Genomic DNA, 11,480 nt, shown 5'->3' with positions numbered 1-11,480 from the left:
TGTCGGGGCCAAGGCTGCGCTGCGAAGCCGGTTGATTTGGCAGGCTTCCGCACAACATGCCTGTTTAAAGGGCAGCGTACATGCCAGGGACTAGAAAAACGTGTCCTTGCTCATAACTCTGTTCCTGTTGGAGCTAAGAGGTTATAATCCCCACATTATTGACAATTCTGAGGCCAAATTTGACAGATGTGAATCCAGGGCTTTAGAAGGAGATTCTTGACATGCAACATACATACACTCTGCTCTATTATACAACAGTTTCACATGCAGGAAACAGGATTCAATAATTCGACATCACAAAATAAAACTGGGTAACAACGTAGTTTTGTGACAGACAAAAATGAGTCAATTAGTCAACATATAACAAAGGTGACAAGGGCGTACCAACGGGAGGTGAACAGATAGTTGAAGGCATACTAGAGTTGAATGACAATCACGGAATTTACTGTCTGAGGCTACTTGCATGAGTGGTTACGTGATGGTGTCCATGAACTTACACGAAGTACATGGCACCATGTTTATCCCTTTAGGTCTTTGATGAGTTGTGCAAACTTTTACAAATGGTGAATGACACTTTTCAGCTGAATACAACCTGTGTTCTGATCATGCCTAGACTTCTTCATTCAAACGCCGGGAGTTACAATTCCGAGCGCGTCCTCTGCCAACCGGAGTGCTCGCTCCAAAGCTTCCATCCAGTGATAGTTTAGTAGAAACAATACTTCTCCCACCTACTGTAATTCTTTAGAATGAACAAAATCACGATGCTCCCACGGCCCACGAAAGTGTGCCCAAACCTCGCACATACAGAGTCAAAGTGTTGCCTTTCGTCTCCACAGAGCAGAAGTTGAGGCACTACCCATTGTAGCTTTTCATGAAACATAGAAAAGTATAATTGAAGTAAATAGTTTTTCACCTACCCCTCCAGGAAAGCACCATTTTAGTGGAGTAACTGCACATGGCCAGACTATGACTCCCGAAAACATTAAATAACTGATGAAAGTGCAATCATTGTTCTCCGCTGGGTTCCTGACAAGTCCGACGTCTCCAGAGACGCAATTCTCGTGTACGGCCATGGCGTCCAATGAACAGCATTCACTCTGGTACCAGATAATATGCCGACCGGCATGTATTTTCTGTCCAGTTCGTTCTGACTCGTAAAAGGGAACGATCCAATCCGACATATCGAAACTTATCCTGAAATTTTTTACGCAGGAAGAATATAGTGATACAAATGCAGTATGAAAATTTTAGCTGCTAAGGCACATATCAGATATTTTTAAAAATTTTGACGTTACTAATTTTTGCCACATTTCCTGCCTAGCGCGTGAATTGGCGAGACGCAGTGATGACAACGGAACGTAGCGCTGCGTAACGTGGAGTCCAAAGGGTACACACAAGTAATTTAAACACTTAAACAACACCAAAAACGTCTGCAAACATTAATTTTTAGAACAAATTGGAGTTCATACCGACAGCTCAACTGTTTCTGATGCCATTGTTACACAAATTACTGACGGAGGAAAGAAAATCAAGACAGTGTATGATATTACGTTACAGACGACTTTTACCAGTTGGGACTTTAATTTGTTCTCATTAAATATTTTATAGCAATTCCTGTAGCACACTTCTTATGAACATTTTTTAATAATATATACTTTGCTAAAAAGAAACAGTTCCTTGTTTATTCGCTGCAGTCGTCAAAAAATGCCAAGTGTCTATTGGATTATGAAAGCAAACATTTTCCTTGCACCAGGCACACCTGAAAAAAGAAAATTTAATGCATTCTGGAACTTCAGAGTAATTAATAGTTTTATTTAGCCAGAACTGGAACGGAATAAGAAATGCTTGTGGCTGTTTTTCTGCGTATTTTGCTGCGTAGCAGGTATGCTTGATCAAATACCTAAAATGTGGCGATTCAGACTGACAAGGCAGAAATGACTAAAGTTAAACAATACTGTTCCATCTGAGATGACAAAGAGCAATCGCTAATTATAAAACAGTTTCCTCAAATATGCTTTAACTGTTGAAAATTTGTTTTTTCGAAAGGCTATATTATTAGTTCCACATGGAATCCAAATTATATCATCACTCTTTTCGTTGTCCTTCTAAAGACGGAGGGAACGTTACACCTAGGCGAGGAGTACAGTAAAGGCAATGAATTATTTTCTGGAAATGGTAAGATGACGTTTCGAACGTAACATTAAAAATTATTTTCTTCCATTTTTCCACATTTTCCTATGTCAGTTACAAGTGTTTTGCAAGTAAACAGTCCTTTTCTAAATTTTTGGTCCTAGTTTGTCTTCTTGAAGACAGAGATAAACATGCGGAGAAAGTAATCCACTGATACTTGACACTGGCATTGTTGTGTATGAATGCGTGTATATGCTGTTTTTAGGGATGATATCAAGCTTCATCTTCACGTCAGCTACGAATTTATCAATAACGTTACCTTTTAAACTCTTCTACGCGTTTGCTTGTAAAATCTGTAAATTTGAGAGTTCCTTTACCATGTAATTTCCAGAATCTGTTTAACAAGGTCGAAGAACCCTGGAAAACAGCAGTGTTCACCTCGCTTGCAGTTAAGAACCCCAAGTCATATTGCATCTCACCAGCAGTTCTAATTTTTTCGATTAGTTCTTCTTTCATAATTTTTAGAATTTCAATTTGGAACGTTCCGTACTTCGTGTCAGTTCTTCTTCCATTTATACTATTCATATTCATATTTTATGAAACGAAACCGGCTTTTCACTCTGCTTAAGTTAAATCGTCTTCTCTCTCCTTCGTTTACCAAAGAAATTTGCAGCGTTTCCTTTCTCACTTAAAGTTACTATTTTACACGTTTTCTTTGGGCTTACAAGGTACATTTTTTTTATCTCGACTTTAACTAGCACAACATTCATCGTTTGAACCAAAATTCACAGAATCGTACTAGTTATTTCCTATTTCTTCTAATCTCTCCATAATTTCCAAAGACATGCCCACATCTTTGGAAATAATGACCAAGAACTCAACAAATGAATAACACGTATGTAGCTATCCAAGAGAAGTAGCTAATTTCGATCGCGTACCACGTCCTTGATATTTCTTCTTTGCAACGTTGAAACTATTAATTTGATTTCACATTGCTGTGGAACGTTGGGAACAGCGCAAAGACAGATGCTATTAGCTAGCGTATACAAAGAAATAGTAAAGAAAATTAATTCAGTTCTATTATACAAAGAAATAGTAAATAAAATTAATTCAGTTCTATCTTCATTGTAAACATATAGCGATACCGTGGAAATACTGGAAATTTGTGGTAAGTTCTTATGGGACCAAACTGCTGAGGTCATCGGTCCCTAAGCATGCTCATTACTTAGTCTAACTTAAACTAACTTACGCTAAGGACAACACACACACACCCATACCCGAGGGAGGTCCCGAACCTCCGATGGAGGGAGCTGCGCGAACCGTGACAAGACCTCTTTGACCGCTCAGCTACCCCGCACGGCGATACCGCGAAGGAAACTTCTAACTGTTGTGGATATTATTAAACGAGTTACAGATTCGAGTGAATAGTAACTGTGAACAACTGCTTCAGAGAAACTATCAAAGGAAACTAAAATTCGCTTTACAAGTTACGATGGTGTTGTGCTGTAATATCTGTTTATCGATATTTGTTTATCGATATCTGTTTGTCTGTTTATCGATATGCTGTCACTGAGGATATGTGACCACCACGTCGCGCGTAAGCTGTCTGCTACAACTACAGAAGCGCTCTACATTTCTCCAGCCGCTTAGCAAGTTATGAAATTGGCTAAAATTTTACATTTTTTAAAAATGCTACCCGGCTGTTTTGGCAGCTAAAATTTTACCACTGTGTTTCTTTCTGTAAAAAAATTTCAGGACAGATTTAGACATGTCAGATTGGACAGTTCGCTTGTTAGAGCACCTCCAAAAGCGGTGGTCGACTTCCCCCTCCGACTATTCCCAAAGCTCGCATGGAGACACCAAGCATGCTCCGTTGGGCAGTAGTGCCTGAGGTTCGGAACGCTCCACGTGCACGTGAAACAATTCCACTGGCAATACCAAACGTCACGGGCACACTCGGCACACTCTATTCATTTTCCAGATTACAGACTATTCTTCCGCGCGTGAAGTCGCCCAGATGTTGTCTGCCGGCCATGTTGTTACTACGAACACCGCTATAGTGCACCACCGCTTCATATTGCTCATTGACACATACGGTCTTTTCCCGTTCCTTCAACAGCCTCGTGTTGCGGAACCGGCTCGACTTGACGCTATAGTCTCACTAACCTCATGCCGTGTCACGTCCAGGTTTCTGTGCACGACTCAGAGACCTCTGCTAACGTAATCTCGCAATTTTAAGTCAGTTTCATCGATTAGTTACTGCATAAATCATTCATCTATCTCGCCCTGAAGTTATGCAGAACAGTGTTTGATGAATAAACATTGTCCTATAGCTGAAAAATTATTGTGGCGAGAATAAAAACACCGGTTCTTGACGACTGGCACATTACTACTCTTGTACAAGCAACCACACGACAGCACCACAATGGGTTATAGTCTGCGGTGACTCGCGTACAACACTCCCACGCACGTCCACCGTCCATTTACTTTAACGTTTCTAGCGATGCACAACAGGATCAGTCCACGATGGCTTCAGTGATGCTACAGATTCTTTTCGTAATTATGCCTTACGTGCTACCAGTGGATATGGTCTGTGTCTCCTAACGTTCTTCAAGTTATATGTCAGCAGAGTCCACACCGTGCTCTGAAAGGACCACAACTTTATTATTACACGTACTTTTCCTCGTTTGTCATATCCTGAAAAGTTTGAAATGTGCATTCAGAACGAAAGGAACTCTTTGATCAGGTCCTATATATCACACAATGTTGGTTGCCTCTCGCGTAATCTTCTGCCAAAGCGTACTTTCTGGCGGGATAGTTATTTAAAAGAATAAACGGGAGAGGGGAATGTTTGCGTGTGTTACTGTTACAAGATATTGTTTCGGTTTACCCTGTCAAGAATTTCTTGATTTGACTATTAGAACTACGTCCCCTCTTGAAGGCACAATTTCATGTTAATTATCAGAGAGCCCACGCTTCAAGAGCTCTTTGCTTCCAACGAAGGTACAAACAACATTTACACAAACATAGTAGCATTTGTTCACGAATTTAGTAGCAAACACATTGCGTTGACAAATGATCTCACAGAACCATGTGTAATGCATATTTGGGAAAACGAAAGCACTGATTTAAAAAAAACCGCTATTGAATAACTCCAGCACACGGAAAAATGCGCAGAGGAAGCAGTGTTTCGCAACAATTATCCGTCCATTAAACTGGCTCAAAGGAAGCCTATGATGGGCTAAGACGGTGGAGTATGTGCTAAGGTACAACATAATGACGAGTTGGGCTTACTTTCACATATGGATCTGTTGTTGATACTTCGTTGCTCTCCAATGGCAAACGCAAAGTGCAGTTTCCACTGAAATTGTAATGCGAGACGTATATATACCGACAACTTCACGACTCGGACTAAACAATTGCTGGTAACCGAAAGTCAAATGGCTGTCTGAATATGTATGACTATCATTTCTCACTGACATCAGTGACTATCATCTAGTTTAATGATGGCACACAATTACTCATCAGCCACTTTCTTGCCTCGATCCATAATCTGGCCATTGGATGGTTCTTCAGCCGTGTGCCATTGATTAACAACGCAAACGCGCGTACTCAGATGGACCTTTTCTTGTCGGTTACAGGAAAATAGCCAATGTAGGCTTCTCCATACAGCAACGTAGTGCTAAAGACGGTGGAAGTGAGAATAGTGCTGAGAACTTGGCGATGGTCTATCGGAAAATTTGGCGTTAATTTAGCTAAAGGCTCGTTTTGGCGTGCTCTCTTTCTTGCAGAAAGACCTGTAAGCTGACAGTCCAACATCATTCTCTGAATTATGCAGCGTTATACATAAGTATTATGGTTGGTGTATAAATTCGTAACGTTTTCCCATACACTTAATATACTACTGGCCATTAAAATTGCTACACTAAGAAGAAATGCAGATGATAAACGTGTGTTCATTGGACAAATATATTATACTAAAACTGGCATGTGATTACATTTTCACGCAATTTGAGTGCATAGATGCTGAAAAATTAGCAGCCAGAACAACCACCTCTGGCCGTATTAACGGCCTTGATACGTCTGGGCATTGAGTCAAACAGAGCTTGGATGGCGTGTATACGTATAGCTGGAAATGCCTTGGTGACGGTTCGTTTCGTCAGATTGCGATTCTTAAATTCATTCTTGGTCGAGATGGTTCTCTAAACCTGAAAGTAGTGTTTTTCCTGAACGAGTTTAGGCTTTTTCCTTTGATCTCGCCAATCGGTCGGGGCTCGAAACGTTGTTCAGAGTGATCACTTTCACACACTAGAGCAGAGCCCAATAAGGCAATAGGGGTAATAAATGTTTGTATCCCATGTAACTATTATTGCACTTTGGCACTTCTCCTTTCTCTTAGCATGATGCAAATGTTATTATTTTTAGGTAAACTGTATATTCAGTAATCGATACTTTGTAAAGGACATTTACTCTCTTCTTACGCTCAGTAATTTCTCCACTGCCTCAATTAATATTGCATTCGTAAATGTATTCTTTATTAGTACAGGACATGTGTATTAAATTATATCAAAGCTTCTCAGAATGTTCTTGTCAAAATTACGGTATAAAGTGCTATTATAACATTTTCTAAGTAGAACGGGAGCTCATGACATCATTCGCTGGTGTAAACTCCACGCATCCTTTTTAATCACTTGTCGAGATAAAGTGAGTAAATACCACAAGTCCAGGAATTCCCATCTGGACAATAACGGTAAACATTTACCTTCTCTTGTACTTCTTTGCTTAGTCCATATTTTCAGGTACTATTTCGGAGTTGGCAATTGCTTATATTAAAAAATTACATCACAGATTTTACTTGCTTATTTTATGAGGAAACGCACATCGCTACGGGTTTCAACACAACCGTATCAACAAGGCTGACACACATGTTGCCGTCCTAAAATTCGTAAACAAACTCTCGAACAAACGGCCAGAACTGACACACGTCTTTTCTATACGACAAACCAGAACCAGCAGCGATATATTTCTGAAGTACATCTACTTAGAACACTATCGGCTCTGTTGGAATTTTTTGTGCATGAAGATCGTCTGTTGTTTGACTTGAACTAGTAGTGTCAATAAAGTAACGTGCAGTTGCTGTGCCAAGTCATTATTTTTAAAATAAAAAAAATTTAGAAGCGTTCTCATTAGCTGAAGGCCGATCGTAAGTTGCAATTATGAATGATGTGTCCCTGATAATTCCAGTATGTTTATTGTGGAGTCATTGTTTACATTATTTTGTCCATATATGAAGAAAGAACATAATACTAGTGACATTTAATAATGAACATAACTACATTTACTTTGACGTTAACAATACACTCTCCTGATATGTATCAATCGTTTGCTTTACGAATGTAATGATTGTTAGTGTTTTTAAAACTTGGTTTTCACATTGATAAATCCTTATTCATAAGAGTGATTGTATGTTCTTAGGTAGTTTGACATCTTGCGTCCCTGAGTGTAAAACACTTATCATGTAGAGTATTTCTTATAGAAATGAAATGAGGTGGACATAATGATCTATAAATATCCTGTCGTTATCTTTAACGTAGTACAGGACTGTTTTAGTCTAATTAAAGACATACACGTCGCCTAGCTGTATAACGTGCAATCACATTGGCAAACTACATCACGGATTGTCTGCTAATGCAACGAAAACCAGACGAAATAGGGGACAAATATGACAAACTGGAAAGCAATATGAGCTCTGCTGCAGTCGCTTGGGAGTGAAGTGAAGGCTAATTGAACACGTAAACAAGTGTGATTGTATCGTATGGAAATTGCATGTCTCAGCGCAGACGCAAATCACGGAGGGTTTATTCCGTAATTGAAGTACCAGCACACATTTGAATTCTAATGTGCAGCCTCACGAGCTACGCACATTGCATTCGACAATCTATTCAACCACAGATCAGTTACTGTCTCGTTTGTGAAACTTGTATGATATTGTCGCTACAGAAAGGAAATAGAATATGATGAGTAAATCTGTATCATTTTTACTGAGTAACTTAATCTTTTATGTGAGGTAGTCATTACAGAATTACATGGAGAGTGCATAAAGTGAGGGACGTGTGGTATCAGTATATTAACTGGAATTATTTTTTTTTCCAAACGAGCCCCTAATATTCAGTTAATGTATGAGTTACAACAGGATGGAAAGTAAACAGTAGTTGAGGAGGTATTAAGGCCTCTTTCCAATGGTTATCAATCTGTACTTTGAGCAACCAATAAAGGAAATCAGAATAAATGGAAAGGGGTTGAAACTAAGGGAGAAGGAACAAAAACTTTGAGGTTAGCCAGAAGCATTGTAATTCTGTCAGAGATGGCTTAGAAGTTGGAAGAGAAGTTGAATGGACTGGATATTATCTTTGAAAAGAGGTTATAAGACGAACATCATCAAGAGGAAAACAAGTGGAATTAAATCAAGCAATTCTGAGGGAATTTCATCACGAATTCAGACACTAAAAGCAATAGATGGATTTTGCTGCTTGGTTATCAGTGTGTGTCGGTAAAAATCGCAAAGGATGAATTGAGTAAACAGGATGAAATGGCTGTAGGTTGAAGCAGGATGCAGAGATTGAAATACTTGGACAGTATAGACTAACGTGTAGAGCTGCGTCGACACTGTCTCCGAGCTGGAGACCACTATAAAAACAGCTACCATAAACTTCCCAACATTAACTGTCATCTGTCTGGATATGTCAAGTGGGGCCTTTCAGCCCTGTAATAAAGTCATTCAGTGGTTACTTACTGGCCTCAGGTAACCGCTGAACACAGGTTTGAATGAAACTGGTTTGTACAGAATGGGGCAGAAATTTACATTATCTATTAACGGAATATCGATTTCAAGACACGAGGTTTTCGACATAGTTGGGTGAGCTACTTTGCTTCCAGCATCCTATATTTGAAACTGCTGACTAAATGCACATGGAAGTGAGAGTCCAGCCGGAGTAAAGCACCTCACGCTCCGTTTCCTCAGGTATCCGCAGGATGAAAATTGACAATTTATGCTGGCAAAACGAAAAGGAACCCTTAGAAAGTGATACAATGCTCACGAACAATAGACAGTTGTGATTCTCCAAGTCAATCCTCGTATCAAGAATATGGAAATCAAGATTGATCTGAAGATCTTGAGCTGGAATTTACTGTTTTCCACTCTGGGAGGGACTTTTGAGAGACAAGGTTCAGTTTTCTAACCTTTTTGTATTGTGACGATTTTTTTTTGACTGGATATATTTTTTTCTAAAGCTTTCATTACTTGACACTCATCAATACAATTGGAGGATAGTATGATAGCCGTTTTCGAGTCTCTTGGGCTGCATGTACCAACCAAGCTACGAGTCAATCTCAGATTTTAAAAAAATGCCTCTTCTCGTCCTTCTGCATGAGCGAGAGACCTTCAGCGAGCCAGCTACCTACCAAATGTGTTACGCAGTAAAAATCTGAATTGTTTTCATGAAGATTAATTGTTTAAATGAGATCAAACTACGTCCAAGTAACTGGATTATTTGCCGATCCTTGCATACGCAGTGCCTAACATGGTGAGCGGAAAAGTTTCTGAGTTGAATTCAAGATCCAGTTTCAACACAGTACTTTTTTATTTAAACTAGTATTTTTCCTGCAGATCTGCCTGACTATGTGTTAGATACATATATTGGACAAATTTCGCCCTTCCCTTCACTTTATCCACTTCTTCCTGATTCTCATCTCCTCCTACCCCTCTCTCTGTCCATTTCCTCCTTCTCTCACTCTGTCCATCCCCTCTCCTTTCCATCTTATCTTGTCCACAGCCATGCTCATCTGCACATGTAGCCCCTGCAACCCTGTTCTGTTCAGGAGGGTGATAGTACTCCCTCAATACGCCTGTCATCCAGGGCAGGCTACACATCTAGCATTCGAAAAACATTTATTTGACCGTGACGTGCATGTCAGCATATAAAGCAGGTCGACAAAGGCGGTGAATTCTACTCCAACACAAGATATATGTCAGACATGGCGGCCTACATTTCAGTGGTCTGAAGAACCATTTCTCGAGCTCAACATACGTCATGCAGGGCACCCTTCATGTCGGGGCCAAGGCTGCGCTGCGAAGCCGGTTGATTTGGCAGGCTTCCGCACAACATGCCTGTTTAAAGGGCAGCGTACATGCCAGGGACTAGAAAAACGTGTCCTTGCTCATAACTCTGTTCCTGTTGGAGCTAAGAGGTTATAATCCCCACATTATTGACAATTCTGAGGCCAAATTTGACAGATGTGAATCCAGGGCTTTAGAAGGAGATTCTTGACATGCAACATACATACACTCTGCTCTATTATACAACAGTTTCACATGCAGGAAACAGGATTCAATAATTCGACATCACAAAATAAAACTGGGTAACAACGTAGTTTTGTGACAGACAAAAATGAGTCAATTAGTCAACATATAACAAAGGTGACAAGGGCGTACCAACGGGAGGTGAACAGATAGTTGAAGGCATACTAGAGTTGAATGACAATCACGGAATTTACTGTCTGAGGCTACTTGCATGAGTGGTTACGTGATGGTGTCCATGAACTTACACGAAGTACATGGCACCATGTTTATCCCTTTAGGTCTTTGATGAGTTGTGCAAACTTTTACAAATGGTGAATGACACTTTTCAGCTGAATACAACCTGTGTTCTGATCATGCCTAGACTTCTTCATTCAAACGCCGGGAGTTACAATTCCGAGCGCGTCCTCTGCCAACCGGAGTGCTCGCTCCAAAGCTTCCATCCAGTGATAGTTTAGTAGAAACAATACTTCTCCCACCTACTGTAATTCTTTAGAATGAACAAAATCACGATGCTCCCACGGCCCACGAAAGTGTGCCCAAACCTCGCACATACAGAGTCAAAGTGTTGCCTTTCGTCTCCACAGAGCAGAAGTTGAGGCACTACCCATTGTAGCTTTTCATGAAACATAGAAAAGTATAATTGAAGTAAATAGTTTTTCACCTACCCCTCCAGGAAAGCACCATTTTAGTGGAGTAACTGCACATGGCCAGACTATGACTCCCGAAAACATTAAATAACTGATGAAAGTGCAATCATTGTTCTCCGCTGGGTTCCTGACAAGTCCGACGTCTCCAGAGACGCAATTCTCGTGTACGGCCATGGCGTCCAATGAACAGCATTCACTCTGGTACCAGATAATATGCCGACCGGCATGTATTTTCTGTCCAGTTCGTTCTGACTCGTAAAAGGGAACGATCCAATCCGACATATCGAAACTTATCCTGAAATTTTTTACGCAGGAAGAATATAGTGATACAAATGCAGTATGAA

Source organism: Schistocerca serialis, chromosome 5 (assembly GCF_023864345.2).
Source record: "Schistocerca serialis cubense isolate TAMUIC-IGC-003099 chromosome 5, iqSchSeri2.2, whole genome shotgun sequence".
NCBI classification, from domain to species: domain Eukaryota; kingdom Metazoa; phylum Arthropoda; class Insecta; order Orthoptera; family Acrididae; genus Schistocerca; species Schistocerca serialis.
The sequence above is the reverse complement of the archived record's forward strand: the minus strand, read 5'-3'. Positions refer to the sequence as shown.